This window comes from Pseudopipra pipra, chromosome Z, assembly GCF_036250125.1.
Source record: "Pseudopipra pipra isolate bDixPip1 chromosome Z, bDixPip1.hap1, whole genome shotgun sequence".
Taxonomy (NCBI): Eukaryota; Metazoa; Chordata; class Aves; order Passeriformes; family Pipridae; genus Pseudopipra; species Pseudopipra pipra.
Genome location: NC_087581.1, coordinates 22,652,752 through 22,674,749, shown reverse-complemented (window position 1 = coordinate 22,674,749; position 21,998 = coordinate 22,652,752). Strand labels below are relative to the sequence as shown.

The following is a 21,998-nucleotide window of genomic DNA, read 5'->3' as shown; positions in this document are numbered from 1 at the left end:
TGCGTTATTCTTTCTTGCAATTTTAAACAAGAGGGATATGCTTTTGCAAAGGCAACACACTTTTTTTTGCTTATATCTGAGAATTTTTTACATTTAACAAGTCAGCCAACTACAGATCACAGTTCAAGCCTATAAGATGTTGATAACTTTCTCCCTCTCACTACTTGTTGAGATCACTTATCATTTTACATTATCTTCTCTTTGTTTAAAAGAATTTGGTAGTTCATTACCTCATCTTAGTGAGCAACTTGCTCCCCATCCTATTTATGGAGTACCCTGTACCTTGAGATTGCTTGTTCACCCTTCAAGATGAAGAGAGATTGTTTCTCTGAACAGAATTGACTAGATTCTGATGGCATTTATAATACTGCAACTTTAATAACTTTAAAGAAACCTGTACATTTTATTTCTCTGAAAACAGCCCTTACATCTGATGTCCCTTATTTATAGCCATACTTGTGCTGTTTTGCAGTCACTGGAGCAACCAGCAACACTGTGCAACCAGTTCTAAGACAACAGCCATGTTACTGAAACAGAACACTGCTGGAGTATGCCTGCAAAGTCAGGTAAGCAGCTGTGTGAATGCTCTCTGCCACCCACATCGAAGACGCTGAAGTCCCCCCATCCCTGCCTATAACTGGAATAAGAACGTGTGTTTGCTTGCCTGCATGCATGCAGATATGCCTTTTATCTTGTGATACAGCCAACACTTGGAGGATGGTGCCAGTTCCCAGACAGTTCAGGTTTTGGTGAGACACCCTTTAATGTGTCATGATTGGTGAGAGGCAAGGAGAAGGCTTCTTGCTATCCTAGGAAAGATATCTATTAACTGTAAAGGGCACTCGGGGTGGCCAGCTGAGAGAAGAAATCTACCTGTAGGCATCTAAAAACGGGAAAACTAAGACTCATTTTAGTTGACAGGTATGAGTTTCATGCTCTAGAAAAGGAAAATTTCACACTGAACAATTGCAGAAATCATCGATTTGCAGAGCACATATTTCCAGAGTATTGCCATCTAAGCACTAAACTGGACAAGGATAAGATTTAGGTGGTTTTGAAAAATCCAATTCAAAAACAGTGTCCCGTCTGGTGCAGGTCTGGGGACCCCCAGTGAAAATCCTGAACTAAATGGGCGGAATAGAGCAAGCCCTTCCCTGTCTGCCTGGCTGCTGCCAGTGACAGCAGGGTAGGGTGGCCAGTGACGCTCAGCCCTGATGTGGAAAGTCAGTGGCAGATCCTCAGCAGCCAGAGATCTGCATTTTGGGAGGGAGGAAGTGGGTCTCCAATTAATCACAGGCCTTGGCACGGGTTCAGATGTTGTCATGCCTATGACTTGATAGGTTTAGAGGAAATGTATATCTGAAAGGAGGATCTGTCCAGGATGATTGAGTTATACTGCAGTTAAAAGCAGAACAGATGTATAAGCAGCAGTGATGGTGTCACTGCGAATCAGTAACATATCTCATGGGAAAACCTTCATTTGTTGGATAAGGACAATATGCTATACTGCACACATATCCTCCTATAAATGTAATCAATTTTTCCTTCTCTGAAAGCATGTGTGACAGCTGTTCTGCCCAGAAGCAAACCGACATTTTATATCAAAAGCATTATTGGTTTTTCCTCTTAATTGATTTTGGTAACACTTTAAAAACAAATGTTAATATACAATACGAATCTACAGAAATTATCAATCTTACAAGTGGAAAGGGTTTGGCATTTTCTACTAATTCTTCACACTTCACATCTTTCTGCATTTTCTGATTATGTCAGAAGAAAAGTCTTCAATCTGTATCATCCAGAGAAAAGTTGAAAAAGCCTGAGAAAAGTCTGAGCAGGGAAAATTCAAAGATTAAAGAGGTGCAATTTGTTAATCTCAGACACGCATTTAGGAAAACAATGAACCAGAACAGGATGCAGGTAGCCAAGTTTGTAAGTCAGTGTCCTGGCTGCAGGACCAAAGGATTCCCAGTGCCCATTTGAGCGCGATACCTTGCTGCAGGAATGGAATTCCTCATAAAAGCAGGTGAGAATCAGTTCCACACAAAATCTGTGACATGCTTTTTGCACCATGGAGTCTCCTCCACCCCCCTTCCCTGGGGAGATGGTAGTCCCAGGCCATTTGCCTGGAAGTAATGGGCCTTCACTGTGATTCTCTTCTCTTTGGACCTCTCTCCCTGAACTCAGACAGCCTCTGTATCTCATCAGGACTAACTTCATGTCTCTTTGTGCTTACCATATGGTCTAGCATTTACTCTGTCTAGCTGGTAGGATAAAATACACCACAGAGAGGACACAGGTGACTCTTAAAAGAAAGAATAGATGGTACCTCATTAGTTTCTTGGAGAAATCCTACATGCATGCTGTAGGTTCCTGCTATGAACTGCTGTCATTGGGATATCTCAGCCATCAGCTTAATGATCTACAGTTAAAGTTTAAATGCTCGTGAAATGCTTCCCATGTCCCGTGGTCGAGAGTCAGTGAATGAACTCTGTGAAGAAGTCCAATTTCTCTGCTGTCTTTGGAAAGAAGCCAAGACCACTGGAAGCAGCTTGTGATTTAAAAAAAAAAAAAAAAAAAAAAAAAAGATGATTTTCAGTGGAATGGGGAAAATTATTCAACAGCAGTCATATGGTTTGAGAAAGACCGAGTCTCCCATTCAGAGAAATTGTATTTATACAAAATGGAACACCTCTAGCAGGGGCTACAGCAAGAATGCCAACACCAAATACATTGCAGCCTTGTAATCAAGCCACAAATGGGCTGTAGGAAAATGAGGTTCTTGTGCCACATGGACATGAGAAAAATGCATTTCTCTTACAGATGATTTACCTGTCAAAAGAGGGATATAACTTCACACAAATTTTGGTATCAAAGAAAGGTTATTTGGTAAAAACAAAACAAAACAAAACAAAAAAACAACCCAAAAGAACCCAAAACCCAAAAGAACTACACAACAGTTTTATAGAGAAATTCCAAAACAGCTCAATTTCTAATATTTATCTCCTTGGAATTCATTTACCAGGTGCACAAAAGAACTAGGAACATTCCTTTTTTGGCCAGCTCCCCTTACTTGTGCTGGCTGCAGGCCACACAGGTGAGCCTCAGCTGCTCTTATGTAAGCCATGAAACACTTCAGAAAAAGAGAGAAAGATATAGAATGATATCTGTATCATCAATGAGCAAAAGTCAGAAGTTTCAGCTGTTGGTATCAGCAGGGGAAATGTAATGACATTTTCAAGACATTCATATTCATGACTGTTTAGCTACAATAGTCCTTGCTGAAGGGTAGTTTTGCAATAGCTATTATATTTATATATATTTTATATACTTATATAATAGCTATTTTGCAATAGCTATTATATTTATCATGACATTTCCTTGTTTGGTGAGAAATACTTTTTTGTGTGATAATGCACACATATTGTCTACTTATTGATAAAAAAGGGATATTTAATGCAAATAAGGAATGAGGAAGCCTGTTGTCTTTTCTAATCTTGTAAGTGAGCTTAAGCCCAGCAGTAAATGAAATATGCAGCTGAAAGACGTTTGGGATGGAGCTTGAGTTCAACCTTGAAGGGTATGGAAGCTGTGACTGACTCAGACTTTTCACTAGTGTGTTCTTTCTAAACTGTAAAAATATTCTACTGAAACCTATTGGGAGATCTGTTTCTGCCAAATTGGCTGCTTTCTATTCCAGCTTTAGTAGTAGTAGATTTTCTAAGTTTTGTCATCAACAAACTGATTTTACATGAGAAATTTGCCTTTATCACCATGAACACTGTGTAATGGTCTCCAAAACTCAATTCCCAGTTTACTGCAGATATTCCTTGCTCAGAATACATTGCTGACCTCTGTGCAATTTCACAGTTGCTACCTCTTTTTTATTAAAACAAGTCATTGTCATCAACTCTAGACTAACAAACATATTAAATATAATGAATACAAAGAGTTCTGGGCAAACATTCATTATGTAGTATGTTTAAATTCTGGATCATCAATTCCATAATCTCTTTGGTCTATTTTGATGCTTTGGGGTTAGGTGAATTCAATAACAATTTCAGTCAAAAGGAGGTTTGGCAAGCTTAATTTCTGTACTGTATTACTGAAACGTTTCACATTTGTGCTTCTACACATAGGGCATTGCACCAACAAGCCCTTCACACCATTTGTCTTCTGTATTAGTTCAGATCAAAGAAGTCCTTCATGGTGCAGTGATGATGTTATTTTGATTTTTGCGTATGCAGTTTTTTTTCTTGGTTGATGTGACTGAAGACTGTGTAATGAATGTGGATTTTAATGATCATTCTTAACCATGTGATTCACAGTGGTGAGGGGTGGAATGTGTTGGATTTGCATGACATGGTTTTGGTAGCACGGGCTACAGTAGTAGTTTCTGTGAGAAGCTGCCAGAATCTTCTCCTATTGCTACAGAGCCAATGCCAGCCAGCTCCAAGATAGACCCACCACAGGTCAAGGCTGAGACAATCAGAGATGGTAGTAATGCCTCTGTGATATCATATTTAAGAAGGAGGGAGGAGGGGAAATATTAAGCAAAAGCAATTGCAATTGAAGCCAGAGAGGAGTGAGAACATGTGAATGAAGCACTTCTGCAGGCGCCAAGATCAGTGAAGAAGGAGGAGCAGAAGGTGCTCCAGGCACCAGAGCAGGGATTCCCCTGAAGCCCATGGTGAAGACCATGGTGAGGCAGCTGTGCCCCTGCAGTCCATGGAGGTCCATGGAATGCAGAGATCCAACAGCATCCATGGAGGACCCCACACTGGAGCAGGTGGATGACCAAAAGAAGGCTGTGACCCCATAGGAAGCTCGCACTGGAGCAGGCTCCTGGCAGAACCTCTGGCCCTGCAGAGAGAGAAACCCGTACTAGAGCAGGTTTACTGGTAGGACTTGTGACCTTATGGGGGACACATGCTGGGGGAGTCTTGAAGGAATGTATGTCACGGACAAAAGGATACCCATCTCTCTGAGCCACTCTGGGGAAGGAGATAGAGAATTATGAATAAAGCTAAGGCTGGAAGGGAAGGAGGGATGGGAGGAAGGTGTTCTTTAGATTTGTTTTATTTCTCATTATCCAGCTCTGATTTTGACTGGGAATAAATTCGATTAATTTTCACAGAATCACAGAATGTGCTGAGTTGGAAGGGACCCATAAGGATCATTGAGTCCAACCCTTAGCCCTGCACAGGACCATCCCCAAGAGTCCCACATGTGCCCGAGAGTATTATCCAAATGCTTTTTGAACTCTATCAGGCTTGCTGCTGTGACTACTTCCCTGGGGAGCCTGTACCAGCACCCAGAGCCACCCTCTGGGTGAGGAAACTTTTTCTAATATCCAACCTAAACCTCCCCTGACATAACTCCAGGCCATTCCCTTGGGTTCTGTCACTGGTCGCCACAGAGCAGAAATCAGTGCCTACCCATCCTCTTCCCCTTATGAGGAAGTTGTACACTGCAATGAGATCTCCTCTCAGTTTCCCCTTGTCCAGGCTGAACACACCGAGTGACCTCAGCTGCTCCTCATACAGCCCCTCAAGGCCATTCACCATCTTCATTGCCCTCCTTTGGACACTTTCTAATAGCTCAATACCTTTCTTACATCGTGGTGCCCAAAACTGCACACAATATTCAAGGTGAGGCCACCCCAGTGCAGAGCAGAGTAGGACAATCCCCTCCCTCGATCGACTGGCAATGGATGCTTTGCCTGATGCCACCCAGGACACAGTTGGCACTCCTGGCTGCCAGGGGACTGCTGACTCATATTCAACTTGTCATCAACCAGGACCCCTAGGTCCTTTCCATGGCACTGCTTTCCAACATCTCATTCCTGTCACACTGCTCTAGGAAGCGGTTTGAGAGAGGTAATCCTGCTCAGTCCTGCTGAGGCCTCACCTGGAGTGCTGTGTCCAGTTCTGGGCTCACCAGTACAAGAGAGATATGGAGCTCCCAAAGTGGGACCAGTGGACAGCAACAAAAAAGATTAAGGGACTGGAACATCTCTGTTATGAGGAAAGGCTGAAAGAGTTGGGCCTGTTCAGACTCAATGAGAGATGGTTGAGAGCAGATTGTACCAGTGTATGTCAGTACCTGAAGGGAGGGTGTCAAGAGGATGGAGCTAGGCTCTTCTTGGTGATGCCAAACAATAGGACAAGAGCCAACAGGCAGAAATTGATGCACAGGAAGTTCCATCAGAATACGAGGAAGAACTGCTTTATTGTGTGGGCGGCTGAGCACTGAAACAGATTGCCCAGAGAGGTTGTGGAGTCTCCTCCCCTAAAGATAGGTAATAGCCATCTGGACACAATCCTGAGTAGCAGGGAACCCTGCTTGAACATGGAGGTTGGACTAGATGACCTCTAGTGATAATATGTCCAGTGGTCCCTTCCAGCCTTAACTATTTTAAGATTCTGTGATTCTGTACTTAAATACCTGAAAGTGTTTAAAAGACTTGTAGGCATGGCACTTAGAGACATGGTTTAGTGCCAAATTTGGCAGTGGTAAATTTATGGCCTGACTCAATGGGTCTTTTCCAGCCTAAATGATTCTGGTTCTATGGTCTTGGAGATGATACAGGAAACCTAAAGAAGACCCATGTTCTTATCGAGGGGTACGAGCCAGTTAGGTGAGATGCAGTCTTTTGCATTTCAAGAGGCTCTGGCTGCATAACATGTGGATGAGTAAACCCCAGCACATCAGTAGCATTTCTGCTGTTGGATATGAGCTGTTTCCATGATCTTGTTTGTGAAGGAGCAAGATTCAGGATGGGAACAGTTCCAGGCGTGGAGAAAAGCATACAGTAATTGGCAGGACTTTATTATATGTACCTTACAGTTATTATATAGGCTTTACTGTTATTATGTGGTTTCCTTGTATTCACACTACACAGTGCACAGCCTGGACATGCCCGGGCTTGCCACGAATTTGCCTGCTCCTTGCTTCCCCCGCTCCCCTCTCTGGTAGGCTGAAGAAGCTGCAGAGAGGAGACAGGTACCGTTTGCCCCTTTCCTTCTCCAGTCCCTCCCTCTTTCGCCTGTGCCCCTATCCTGATTTGCTCCCCCATTTGTCTGTCTCATGCTCCACCCCATGTCCTGGCCCTTTCCCCACCTAAAACTCGTAAAACCCCGACACACCTGAATAAAGGGTCCCATTTTGCATCTCTACCTTGTCCCCGAACCCATCCGTGCTGTGTCACGGTCCCATTCCCACCCCTCTCCCCCCGGACCGTGGCACTTGTTCCCTGGTAACCAAAAAGAGAAGTCTCCTTCCTTCCATTAGCCCTGCCATCCAGGAGAAAACCAAGGATTTTATAGAAACAACTTCCTGTCCAGAAGCGTATCATTCTGATACAATACACAGTGCCCAGTACATTTGCCCACATGTTTCTACAGGCATGTGAGCGTTCAGTTCTCCTTTATTTAGTGCCCCAGCGGAAGAAAACATATGTCAGCTAGAGAGGCGAGTTTGGAGTGTCCAAAAATGTGCAGTGAATGCACTTCCTCCTCTTTCCTATATACACATATGAACATTTTTCCACCCAAAATAAAATTCCTTTTCAAGATGAGCCAATTTATTTAGAAAAAAGCCTAAATAACCAAAGCTTAATATAGTCCCTGAAATAAGCTTTAAGAAACCCTGATGCGACCAGGAACCATAAGAAATTCAGATAGTGCAGGAGTCATGCAATCAGTAAAAATTGGGTTTCTACTTGAAGAAGCAGAGAGCAAACACTGGAGTTTTTGTTTCTGAGACAGTATTTAATCACATACTGAGAACACTGTTTCAGAAACTAAATCCTGCAAAGTCTTCACTTCCCCATGGTATAAGTGAGCTTTTGTCATGCATCTCCCTGCATGAAATCTTTCAGTAATCCCACCTGATTTTAAAGAAGACTTTCCCATTGCTTTACTTTTTTTTTTTTTTTGAAAAGAAGATGGAACTGAAGATTAGATTTGTGCAGCCAATGACAGCTAGTCACTCTGTTGCTCTAATGCCTTCAGAAATTGCAAACAAGTGTGTTTCTGGTGCTAAAAAAAAGTAGCCCTAACCAAGTAAAAAAATATCTCTGCCAGAGCATCTGTATTAGTCCATGACTTATACCTCTTGCATGCAGTCATTTTTCTCAACAATGACCCGAGTGTCCTTGTTTTATAGGAAATTCTCTTGTCAGGAACTCCCTCCCACAAATCCAGACATGCAGAAGCTCAGCACAGGAAGTCAGGCTGTCATGGCTCCAGGCATTGTTAATCATTTTTAAATGATCATTAAAAGGCAGCAGCAGCAGCAAAAGGATGCGGCTCTGGTGAGGTCAGATAACAAAAATGTCTTTTTTTTTTTCAGGGGGGTGGGGGGCAGTGTAAAACAAAAACACATTTTGCAGACTGAGTTTTAAACATTCTATTGGAGTTTAGGACAGGAAAAGAAAAATACGGTACTGGGCTGACAGTTTCTGAGGCCATTCCTACCCTACTTCCTATGCCCTCCTCCCCCCTTCTCCATTCCCAATAGACAGACCCACACTCCCTCTGTCTCTCTTTGTGCAACCACAGAGACTTTGCTATACCCAGTGCTGCCTCAGGTCTAATACCTCAGGTCTACAAGACCTGATAATTCACAAAATGCTGTAATTGCAATAATACTACTCACTCCACAGTTTTTGGGTACCGTGCCCTGCTTTGAAAACTTTAAAGACTTTTGATTTCTTAAAGCCTTTGGATTTTAAACCATTAAAATTCAGATCCAGTTTAAGTTTTGTGATGCAGTCCAATTTTTGCAGTCTATATGCCCTGTACCTATGTTTTGTCATCATTAATTATGCCCACTCATGGCTTTGGTGTCATTTGTGCCATCAACTAAATGTCATTGACCCTATTATTATGAGAAATGTATAGCACAACATATTTCTTCTCCCCTTCTGAACCTCTCCTATATACTACCATATGGTTTCTGTACCCAGGTCACTCCACCATCTGGACTGTGGAGCTTAATGCCCTGAGGAAGAAACTGACATAAACCAATTTGTGTTAAGACCCAGACCCCAGACATACAATACTAGTGTGGCCATACATCAGGCCCCCACAGATGAGGATGGATTGTCAAGTCTCCAGTAGCTTTCCCAGTTCCTCCCACCATCGGTGGTCCCAGTTCTCAGCTGTGGCAGGCATGTCCATGTGATCCCCTGGGACCCATTTAGAGATACTGCCCACCCTGCCAGCAGACTTCTGCCAAGGCCTCTCACAGGCAGGAAAAGCTCTGATCACTCACTCGGAATCCACACAGTGTATTCTTGTGGCACTGACTCAGATCAGCAAGAGGGGTCTCGGTGGAGGTAGCAGATCAGAACAGTGGCCAGCAACCCTTTTACACCTTGTTTCTTTTTGTAAACTCTCCCCATTTAAGCCCATATTTTCTCAGACTTGGTTGTACTCCTGCCTACCCCTCCGAGATTTTGATCCTCATCTGCCTCCGGGGACCTTTTTCTCTTATGCGTCTGAAAAGCAACCTCTGTTTCAGTTAGGAGGACAGTATGGATATAGATAAAAGATTTTCACCATAAGGTTAGGACCATTTTTTCTGACTTATTTTTGTCAGTGTCCATAGTGCAAATGCTGCTCATCACCAATACACAGAGAAACAATCAATAACCCCTGGCAGCACCTCCAGCATGTGCTGCCTAAGCCAGCATCTCAGAGGGGTGCTCTGTGTCCCAACTCTCTCTTCAGGTTGCCATTCCTGCCCATACAGGAGAAGCTCACAGCCCAGCAGCACCACTGTGCCAGGCAGCACAATCCTGCACCCCACTGCCAGAAAACCACAGTGAAGCTTTCAATCTTGAATATGTGTATTTTAAGAAAAGCTGAGAAAAACTAATGGCTGGTGACCTTGCAAAACAAAACACAAATTTTTGCTTATTAGTCTGCACTCAACTTCACAATTCAGTCTTGCACCTTTTTATTTTGCTCTTTTTTCTCTTCTTACTTCATTGCAAAACACTGAACTAGGCTGCTTGGCAACTAATTCATAGCTGTAGTTGCTAAGGAACCAGTAAAGAAAGTAGATTAGTCTCCAGTAACCTGTTTCATTGTCGGAGATGTTTATTTTGCATAAAGGCAATAACTGTACACAAAGGGGTTTATTGAACTTGGATGAACAAGTAAATTATGCATTACTTTTCCTTCCAATAGCTTTCTCTGCTGTCACAAAGCTCCACACAAAGACTTGAGCATTTCCTCAGGGAACAGGATTTATTTATTCAAAATTGTGCAGTCCATTCAGGGCCAAACTGGAGGATGTTGTCTTGAAGGCTGCACTCCAGTTTTCCCAAGGACATGCATGAGGGATATTTGTGTCCTTTGCCCCTTCTCTCTAAGCATGCTCACCTGCCAACCACAGCACTAGCCCTTGGCCTTCCCAAGACCTGACAGCCAGGGAGGACACAACAGACTGCCAACTGACACCAGCCCAAAATAGCACTGCTTCTGGCAGCAGAGTGATTCTGTGGAGCTCATTTTTCCCTGTGTAACTGCTGACTGCCCCATGTAGTTAGCAGCAGTAGCAGAGCCTCCCCTGCCTGTACTGCCCTACAGCCATGCTGCCCACAGTGTCCTGTCCACCCGCGGGCTCTATTGCCCTGCAAGTCACCTCCATGCACTTCTGTTGGCTACAGCTGCCAGAGCAGCACTGGAATAAACCTCTTCCAAACACTCTGCCTTCAGTGAGGAGCAAATGCCTTATCAGCAACGTACTCCAAACAAGAAGCCTGACTACATTGCTTTATATGTCCTTAAGACCTAGTTCCTCTAGTTGTCCTGTTCCAGCACTTTCTCCTACACCCAAGCTTTGTCTGTTGGAGAAATTTCTGACACTTCTTTAGATGTTTTTTTTCATATCAATAGACAAACAGGAAGGGATGAGCTGTTCAAGAATTACAGCAACTAGGAACTTGGAGATAAAGAACAAAAATAAATGCAAATGGTACAAAGGACTAGTGCAGTTCTGCTCAGAGAGCTGAGGTAATACTGCCCAAACCATCTCATATAGAAAGGATCTGTGGTGCCCTAACACCAACAGGTGACATAAGCACAGATTTGCAGAATTTTGTGCACAGAATTCTGGAGATACCTGGGCTGGTTTTCACTTCTTTTCTTGGTTTTGGTTTTTGTTTTGTTTGTTTGTTCGTTTGTTTTTGTTTTGGTTTGGTTTTATGGGTTTTTTTGGGAAAAGTAAGTCTCAAGATGATAAAACGAGAAGAGTTTTCAACCATGAAATCTAATGCTGGTAGCTATACCAATGAGTTCTAAAACAAAAATTACAGAAACTTCCTATGTGGGGTGAATTTAAGTTCCACAGGGAATCACAATATGGCAGATAGAAGTACACAGCAGCAAATAAAACTGGCACATTCTTTAGTGAAAAGAAAAACTGTTCAGGTTTCTTACAGATTCAAGTCCTCATCTGCCTTTCCAGTGTAGTAACCTCAGTTATTCTATTCCTTCATGTCACCCATGTGCTGTGGCCAGTTGGCTTCTTCATACATGAAGACTGGATGACTGTTACTAAACAGTTTGACAAACAGCTGACTTATGACTACCTTTTTAAATGAGGCACTAATTAAGATCTCTTTCTTCTTTCCACCTATTAATTTAAAAAACAAACAAACAAAAACAAACAAAAACAAACAAAAAACCCACCACCACATTAGGATGTATTTCATGTTAAGATTTCTATCATCTCCTTCAGACTCAGTTAAATTTGGCTAGCAAATTGCAGAGTTACCAGGGCAGAGGGAACTGATACACAAGTGGAGAGATAGACCATTTTATCACAGAAACTTCAGGTCCTTAGGAAGCCTGGCTAAAAGTTCATATACAAGCATTACAGTTACTGGAAAGAAGCACAGGTCTTGGATGATAGGCAATCCACAATTGAAGCTTAAAGGAAAAATGGTAAATGAAAGGTATTTAACATTATTTACAGCAATACTGATGTAGACACCACTACAGGGATTTCTAGGAACGGTCTTCTAGACCACCTGTTTCAGGTATTTTGAATCATCAGGAAAGATGTCATTGTGGGTTTAATGGAGGGAACTGTGCACTTATATTCTGTCAAAACTGATGAGGTACACATCATCTCACAAGGTGCTTAGTAGGGCTTGGTTTTTATTACTCTAGTAAGACTAGCACAAGATTGCAACACCAATGTGGTACAACTACTCAGGTACTAGCATGGGAATTAAATTCACAGCTATATAGCTGTAAATTGAACTACTATGATACAGATTCCTCACAGATGCCATTCCACAAAACGTGGTGACATCAATCTCTCTTCTCCATTTCCTTCTTCTCCCCAGGAGATCTCTAATTGGGGATGTCTGTGTTATACTACCTTATGTTACAGTATCTGGAGGCTGATGTAACTTTTTCAATATACTGAAAATCTAGCTGATAACCAATCCTAGGTCATTTTCTTAATTTACCATTGATTAATGAACAATCCAGCTGTTGCAAAATTCTCCCAGTAGAGCAATTTGTTAGGTCAAGGATAGGGGAAAAAAACCCCCACCACTTAAGTTAGAGATGTTTTGTAGAAGCTTCTACAAAATAAGTGTTACAAACACTAAATTCTCCATGTCCAAGTTGTGAAACAATGGCTTGTGTTATATTCCCATGGCAATTTTCTTTTAAAAAGAGAGAGGGCTGTAATTCTCTTCTCTGTTTTCAAAGTATGATCTCACTCTCCAGAGCTAGTTAAGGACAGAAGCAGCCTGAAATTGTAATGACAAGAACAGGAAGGGCATCTGTGTACCCTTTCACTAGTATGTGAAAGACTATTCACACAAGTCTACACAATAACCTGGTTGATGGTCCAAAGCAAAACTCTGACCTCTGTCATGTAGCAGGATGTGCAAGAAGAGGTTCAAAACAGTATCAAATAAAATGTTTGGATCATATCACCAAAATATACTGCATTATTCCTTTGGTTTGGTTGGAATATTTGTGCTTTACAAATTTTAAACAGTATTTTATAAAACTATGATGATTGTTACCAATTGTAAAAAAATGTTATGTGTGAAAAAAAATTAATTTGGTTTAAAATTATGTTACAAAAATATTATTTTCAGTGAAGAAAAAAAAAAGAAGACATTACTTTTTTAAATCCCATAGAATCAAAACCTTTTTGACACATGCGAAATTTCAAATGCACCAGATAGTTTTCAAAAAATCCTCTGTAAGTCAGATGTATACATACTCACATATTCTAAAAGTTTGAAAGTTGTTCCTATGAGATTCCTGGTTGAATTTGATTGGTTTATCCAGAAGCCTTTCTGGAAAAATTAGAAACTTCAAACAAGTCTTCGATCTTAAATCTTGTTTCCTGTTCCTTCTAGAATTATTTTCTCTACTTTATCCCTCAGTATGAACATATAGAAAGCAAAATCTTGGCCAAATATCATTTGCTTGCATATGTCAGTTCTGATGGGGCATACATCACTTCTACAGTTTCTCACTCTGGAGAGCAACACTTGATTCCTTTTCATATACAAGACTATGATGTCAACATGACATCAGTAACATTCGAGATCAAGATAAGAGAGGGGAGAAGGTATTAGTGCTTTGTTACCAAAAGGCAAAAAGAAGGATAAAGTCTTCATAGATTTACAGATAATGATCTGGAAAGGGAGGGTAGCTGGGACCACTAATGGGGCAAAGACAGAAGACAATAGTGCATGAAAGGATAAGGATTTTCCATTTTCTATTCAGACAGGAAAGTATTAAACAGGAGCCATTATGATGTCTAAATGTTCTTTCCTTTTGCTATGTTCCTTCTTTGGCTTCTGTCTCTAGATAAGTCTGAATCAGTTATCATTCAGAGTGAAAGCCAATGCCAAAACATTTACATCGAAGTGCAGCTAATTCAGACATTGGACCCTAAATAATTCTTGTTATATTTCTCTATACAAAACGATGAGTGCAAGGATGAGTACTATTGCAAAGCACACCATTCCATCAAACCAGCAAACCTTGAACTACAGTTCATCCGACTGCTGGCTTTCTTCTAGAATTAGACAAAAGCAGTATATTTAGCTGAGTGTAAAATAATTTAAAAATACAAGGTTCAATATATCAATGTGGATGCCCGTTTTGCACAAGGGTAATGCTGCTGAACTTGATAGAGGGGCTTCACTGAATGTGCTCTAATATAAAGGGAATTCAATTAGGCATGAAAATTTAGTATTTCTTTAGATAAAGAAAGAAGTAAGTGCTGCTGCTGCTGACAATCAACCTGCAACAAAGCCTGACCATAAATAATTGGATAAATGCTGACAGAAAGAAAGCTGTTACTTTTGGCCATTGCTATTGGCATGATCTTATAACACACATGGAAAGATATGGCTCAAGTTTCACATACTGCATATCAAAAGTAGATAGCAATGAAAAGATATAATTTCCTTTGTAGTGTATCTATCTCTGTAGGGTATCTTATTTTGTTCTAGTGCATGAATAACTAAAATAATTGGCTGTGAAGACAATGCACCTCATCAGGGTCTCAGATTTTAAGACTGTAATTATCCAGCCTGGATTCGTGCAAAAACACAAAATGTAGAATGTCATTAAGCAGTTCTTTTGTTAAGTCAAGTGCCTCATGGTTGGGTTGGAATATTGTTCTGCCAAAAGATATCCAGCCCTGATTTGAAAATATCAAAAAAAAGCAAACCCACAGCATCCTGAAATGCATCGTTCACTGCATAATCATAGTAATTTCTAATCTAGTCTTAGCCTCTGACTGAATCTCTTATCTACTAGATTAAAGAGTTCTCTGCAATCACAAATACTCTTTTCCATGCTTTTAGATCTCATGGGTTGAGTCTCACTGTATCAGCATGTTGCACAGGCAACTGCTGGCTGTACTGCACAATCTGGCTGAATGCATGGGATGTATGGTCAGCAATGCAGAGTGACCTATAGCTGTCCTGGTTTTACTGAGCACTCAAAATCTGCACATGTGCCAAAGGTCCCACCTTCTGCTCCCACCTAAGGGGAAGAAATGCAAGGAGGCTGTGGATGCTAAACTTGTGAATAGAGAGTCTGACAACAGTCAATGGCACAAATGAATAGCGCTCACAGATCACAGGAGGTGGTCTGAAACAACAGTAGCCAAACTAAGTCAACTCACCAGTTCAATGCTGATATGTAACCATCATCACACATAAATCCCTCGCAAGGCAAAAGCTTTCCAAAACAATTTTATTCATGGAATTATTTTCAATCATGCACGTAGTTTTTAAAAATACTGGGCAGAGCACTTTCCAAATACCTTGACCAATGACATTCACAAGGTCTGTTGAGCTCCATTTTTCTTACTGTCTGCCATTCTGATCACACATTCAAAGAACAATCTCCCTTCCATGCAGTTTCACATTCTAAGTTCATGCTCTGTTTATTGTCCACCACAATCCTTGGACCTGTCAGATTCAATGCCCTGCAAAATACAACCTCGGCTGTGTGCTTTGAGTGGAATGTACACCCATTGTTCCATGATGGATAATGTTTTATGTGGATGTTAAAAGGTGAACAAAACCAAGTAGCTATAGAACTGTTTGTCAGCCATTAGGACACAGCCATCAGTATGGGGAATACTTTTATTTTATTTACTCAAATATTGCCTCAAAGTACTGTTAAAGGCCAGCTGCAAAGCTTCATAGCAAATATTACTAAACAGTTATGCCACATATGTTATGTGTCTTCATAAGATTGGAGCTCACCAGGACCACTAGAGTGACCAAAGCTATTCCAAAATATCCTATCTCAAATTACCATCCAGAGAGCATTCAAGTCCATTCTCAAGTGTTAAGATATTTACAATGTTCACCAGTCCAGAAAGAAGAGGATGAGAATAGTAAAGTGGAGATTATATGATGAAAAATTATCTTCTTTAGCACAGAAAAAAGTGTTGCAAGAAAACAAAAGGTTTTAAAAAAAAAATCCAAAATGTTCCAAAAGGAAAATATGGTAACAAATCAAAATCCAATAGATTTTGATTTTAAAATATGACTCCACAACTTTGTGGACACCACTGTGCAGGTACCTCTCAGGAACAGCCCCTCAGCCAGAGCTCCTTGATAGCAATGCCCTACAACTACACAGATGCCAGAGCACTCCATGTCCCTCTCTTATGCCTTAACATATAGGACAGACATCTGAGCTGCACTCCTGGGAAGGCAAATCCTTCAGGCTCTGTAGTATACAGCAGTATATTACAAATGCAGTGTACCTTGGTAGCCACTTCAAAATTAGTCTTTGAGGTCATGCCATAAAAAAATATGTGAAAACATCTATCTCAGCCAGTGTCCCTTTTCCAAAAGAGGCCAGTAACAGATGCTACAACATGTAGAGAACTATGTGTGCCAGTACACCTTTCTATTGTCAGTCTATTAGCTACACAGGAGTAATCAGACACAGATACAAGATCCACACCTCTAGATTTAGTAGCAACAAACAAAACCATCCTCCAAAAACTTCTATAGATCTTTTTGTGACCCACCATGTCTCATGCCAATGAGTTCTTCCTCTGTCTTACTCCTGAAGTGAAAAATTTCCAATTAGATCTAACTTAATCAACCCTAATTGTTAATTAATTTTTGCTGTGTGAGGTAAAAAATGAAATATCATTCCATATTTATTTTATGTTTTCTCTTAAAATTTTTTCAGGGCATTTTCCTCTGAGCTGTGGGCTTCTCTTCAACCTTTCTGTATACTTGAGACCATTCTGTTGGTATGGCTTCCCTTCTCTATGGCATTTCTTGTCATACCTGTTCTTCTAGGGGTGAAGAGTCCACAGTGTCCAAAAATGGATATGCTAGAGATTTATGTCACATATTAATGACATTTTCTGGCTTGTTCCTTACAACTCCCTTAAGGATTATAAGTGCTGTTTTTGCTCCTCTGATCCCATCCAATTATTGGGCTGACATTTTCTGGCCTTCTTATGGTGGAGATAAAGATAGATAGATAGATAGATAGATAGATAGATAGATAGATAGATAGATAGATAGATAGATAGATAGATAGATGCACATAAATAATGTCCTCTCTCTCCATCTGCCCCTCTTTCTCCCTCTGTCCTACATGTATGTCTTCTGTACCTAGTATACTGAATGTTATGTGCCAGTTTGTATTTCAGGATCATAAGATCACCCTGCAACTCTCCATATTCATTTCAAAAAGTTGTACCTTTTAAAACCTGATAAAAGAAATCGTTAAAAAAATCAATGTAAAGAAGACTTAGCTGCCTTTTCTGAAGAGTCAGCCCTTTCTCAGATTTGCCTGCTTTGAAGAGAAAAAAAAATTTAGTTGGCTGCTCTATTCTTTACTAAACATGTGCTGTGTCCCTTATTACTTCTGACCTATGGAATTTGTAGAATTTTTATAACCCAAACTTTTTAAGGAGCATTCTCATTCAAAGCAATCCCTGTTCCATATCTGTCCTCTGGTTGATCAACCTAATTTTCCCCAACCTTATAAAATCCAAGGGTCAAACAAAGTCAAGGAGCACAAAGATTTCCTAGAATGAGTCAGTCAACTCCAAAGAGAATAACCTTTCATCTGCTATTACAAAAATCTTAATGTGACCCTACAGACAGACAGCAAAATCATATTGCTTGTTCCAAAGGGCCATAGCAGACCTCGATGATCAGGACGGTATCTACATCCGATACCGTACTGATGGAAGCCTATTCAACCTAAGGCAACTGAAGGCCCACACCAAGACCTTAAACCATCTTGTCTGGGAGCTGCTCTATGCTGATGATGCCGCCCTTGTCGCCCAGATGTTCCAGCACATGGTACATATTCCATCAGTAGATGGTACATATGTGCTACTACATCCCACTTCTATCATAAAGATGTGTTATCAGCTATAGTTTAAAGCAGATATAAAAAGCATAAATAAGTGGGAGGAGGGACTATCGTTTACCCTCATTTCATGTGGATACAATGAGTTTTGTAATAACTTTGGGGGGCAGGTCTAACAAAATTTAAAGTACCTAGAAGTAAATAATTTACAAACTATGATTAAGAGCTGTATAAAAATCACAGAGTAAAGAGAAAAAAGATCATTCAGTTGGAAAAATCAGTCACAAATGCATATTTCTTTCTTTTATGTTTCACCAAATTACATGAACTGGAAAATAAAAAAAAAAAAAATCCCAAAATGTTAAGTTTGCATTCCTGAATCGTCTGTTCAGGTAGTGAAAGTCTCTGGAGTTATGTTGATTTATAAGCCCAGAGGATCTGTCATCCATGTTTTTATTTAAGTACTGGAGTCCATCATCAGTGTTGCATTTCAGGGTGTTTTCAACATTCTGACATTGCAAGATGAAACAAAGGCATCCAATAAACAGAAACAAAGGGCGAAATAGTTACAAAATATTTGCCTGTAGATGGTCTATGAACATTTGTGCCAGTGGGTGTCCTGTATTGCTTTTAAATAAATGAAGAGAAATAGGAGACAAGTTTTCCACCTTACTGCCCCATAACTGGAAAAACATGATCACTTGACAAGAAGATAACATGTAATGGGAATAGTATAAAACCACAGAGATGAAACAAATACAGATATTCCTTAGAAAAGAACTTGGGAATGTTTGAAACAGCATTGTGGATCTTAGCTTGCAGCTTGCTTGAAGTGGTCCCACCGAAACCAGTGTCAAAATCTCCCTCTGATTTGAATGCATACAAATCCTGATCTACTCCAAACTTAATCCCTGCACAAGATATGTAAGACCTTGCATTATTATACATAGAACTTATCCATGAAAGGCATTTCTAGCTCCCCACACTGCAAACACTTGCATATTGAATGAACAACGGTCTGCATATCCCAGTAAAAGTGCACTGTCCACAGATAATACTATATTTCTTTCTGACCTACCTACCAAGGCAGATTTACTCATGACTCATGTAGAAAATCCATGCTGCCAAATGATGGGATAAGCCTGTGGCTAAGCAGGAGGTGCTGTTGGCACAACATAGCAGGAAACAGTGGGTCAGAGGTTGCTCCCCCAGGATATTGCAAGGAGTCTCAAGGATTTTTCCAGGACACTGAAAGGTTTAAACATGGCTCTATGTTTGTTTTGGTTTTCTTTCCACCTAGGATAAAACAGATAGAATTTGAGTGGGTTTTTTGGTTTGGTTTTGGGGTGAATTTTTTTTGTTGTTGTTTTTGTTTGGTTGGTTGTTGTTTGTTTTTTCCTAATAATCCATTCTAAAGGGTCAGAGTAATTTGGGGAAAATATTTCAAGACTCAGAAATCTGGAAATTATTTTCTGATACTAAATATGCACATACTAGTAATTATAAGTCCAGGTTTTCTGTGGAAACTCCAAAATTGCTGCCATATCAAATATCCTTCTGAGTTGATTTAGCTTTGGGTAATAAAACAGAACTGCTGATATACCATAATTTCCAGGAAGACTGAGGACACAGATGGTAGAAAAAAATGGAGCTGTCAGGAACTACGATCATTTGTATAGACTGTCATACTATCTATCCTGATGCTTTTCCCCCAGTATTGTCTTTCTGCAAATGTGGAATGCCTGAGAACTATTGGTGTTCAAAACAGAAAAATCTGCCTGGTCTTCTCCATACACAAGTCATTTGGAAGCCACGGAAGAAACTGTAAAAAAGTATATTTAAAGTAATATTCAAGATAAAGGTGATGGATTTACAAAAATTATCTTCTGCAGTCGAGGATAGTAATGAGAAATACCATGACATCTGCTCTATAACACTTTAAGAAGTGAAAAGTCTTCAAATTTTGGAGTGGGGGTCTATAGCCAAGAACCGTATTTGGCAATAGATTCACATCAGCTCCTTTTTCTCCATTTAAGTTCAGCACTATATTTATAGGCATCGAGCTATTTTACAAAGTGAGAAATTTAACCTAGTTATGATTTTCTCTGCTGAGATTAAATCCTTAAGAAACCAAAAAAGATAAAAATGTTTTTAAACCGTTCTCTCAAAGCTGCACAGAAGATTTGCAACAGCAACATTGCCAGAAGGCAAAGCTTCTGTCACAGTCTTGCTCTTTAGCTAAAATAACATCATTTAAGTTAGGATATTTTTAAAACATTTTAGGGTATTAAAAAAAAATAAGAAAAAGCAATAACTTACAAGAGGTAATTTTCATACAATCTGAAATCAACCAACCAGACGATAAAACCCCAGAGGATATAACCCCATATCTTCCTTACATGCTTTTAGTGACTTTCTCTGATCCTATTGGAATGCTCAAAACAACTCTTTATGTCTACCTTTTTCTCACCACCACAGGAATCAGCCCAACTCAGTGACTTTCAAGAGAGTTGGAGACATGTACAGACAGGAGAGCCTTTCCAGGTACTGTAAATGAGCAAGCTAGAGATCTCACGTTGAAGAGATAATGAAGGAAAAAAGCAACAGGAAAGAGAGAAGGATGTAAATACAAAGAAAACAGTCAAGTAACTTGAAAGAATGTTCTGGAATTATATATATGTTGGCCCAACATGTGTTTTCTTTATTCGAAATCTGAAATTGTTGCTCTTGGATAAAAAAATTCGGAGAGTGTGGATGAAGTGAAACATTAGGTGATCTCCATTAAGGCCATTAAGCATTAAGGCCAAAATAGAGTGAAAGCAGTTGCAGGATTTGGAGTTACATGTGCAAGAACTTCAGTCACCATATTTTGATTAGTCAAACTATGCTTTCCACCATTTCTAAACACAGGCAGTACTTTTCTCTGCATGCCAGACATCTACTTTATAGAATCCCATTAGTCCATCAAAGCAGATTATTAATTTATGGGCACTATAATTTTATGGAAGCATCTGATATAGGAAGCTAATTTCCTTAGCTGCCCTATTTCAGTCTTAATGTGTTTCTTCTGCAGTGTAAAGGAGAAAAAAAAAGTGCATATTTGAACTTAATAAAATACCATTTAAGGACAGAAGAAACATTTGTAATGTGATTGCACTTGTGGGAGCACCACCTTCTCCACAGAAATAGTAATTTCTGTGAACAATAAAACTTCCTAGATACTGTGAATTATTTCCTCAATACATTTATTTCTATCTGACATCTATTTACTGAGGAAACTGGTTACACAACTAAGGACATAGAGGCCTGGCCAAGTTTAAAAAATTTTTTCCAAGTGTTGATACTGTTGGTATTTCAGAATTGCTCCCAACTGTTTTAAAACCAGAACCATTCAAGGTATTTTATGACAGGACATAAGGGTGGTATGACAGGAAGGAGATCAAAAGCAGAGCAGATTTTTCCTAGACATAGCATTTGCTCTCCAGTCTCTACAGAACTGCTTTCCCATCCATATCTGCACCTACCTCCTTTGAACATCACCGCGGAAATTGGAATTTCACCCCAATTTAGCAAGTAGTTGATAGACACCATTGTAACCCTCCAGAGTGCCAGAGAAGTGTTTTGAAGACACAAAGTCTGAATTTCCAGACAGAAAACACAGTATGTGTTTGCCCTTCTGATTCATACATTCAGTTGAGACTGTGAGAATACCTCTGCAGGGCAAGGAATGAAAGACTGCTTTGTTCCATCATCCTCTTTCCCAGCCACCTGCAGGACATCCCGACATCACTGTCACAGGCTTCCCAGCACAGGATGTGAGCACGTGCCTGGTACCACTGGTTGGTTTTTCAGCTGATGCTTCTTCATCAGCAGCAGTGGAGGTCTGCAAGCACAGGTCTCTCCTCTCTCTTTCTCACTAAAAGTGTGTCACAAGGCATACAAAGCACATCCAGCCTCCCTTCACACCTTATACTCCTTTTGTCCCTTCACTGTTCAGCATGTTTGTCTTCTTTTCCTTCCCACTTTATCACATACACTGAAAGCCAGCAATGGTTCAGATAATGAGATACTAACTCCAGATGGTCTGGGCCAGCCTTGCTCACTTTTTCTTTAAGCTGTTTCACATAT

The 21,998-nt window shown here is 40.3% G+C and overlaps 1 long non-coding RNA gene across 2 annotated transcripts; it reads left to right on the top strand.

Moving 5' to 3' along the window:
- The first annotated feature begins 398 nt into the window (after window positions 1-398).
- Window positions 399-21,766, top strand: LOC135406840 (uncharacterized). 2 transcript variants are annotated; one of them, XR_010426521.1, is made up of 5 exons: window positions 399-566; window positions 1,956-2,026; window positions 3,026-3,097; window positions 8,170-8,322; window positions 20,349-21,766. It is a non-coding gene; the product is annotated as an uncharacterized LOC135406840 (long non-coding RNA). The 2 variants fall into 2 exon arrangements; XR_010426522.1 differs by lacking the exon at window positions 1,956-2,026 and having other exon boundaries at window positions 402-566.
- Window positions 21,767-21,998: the final 232 nt, after the last annotated feature.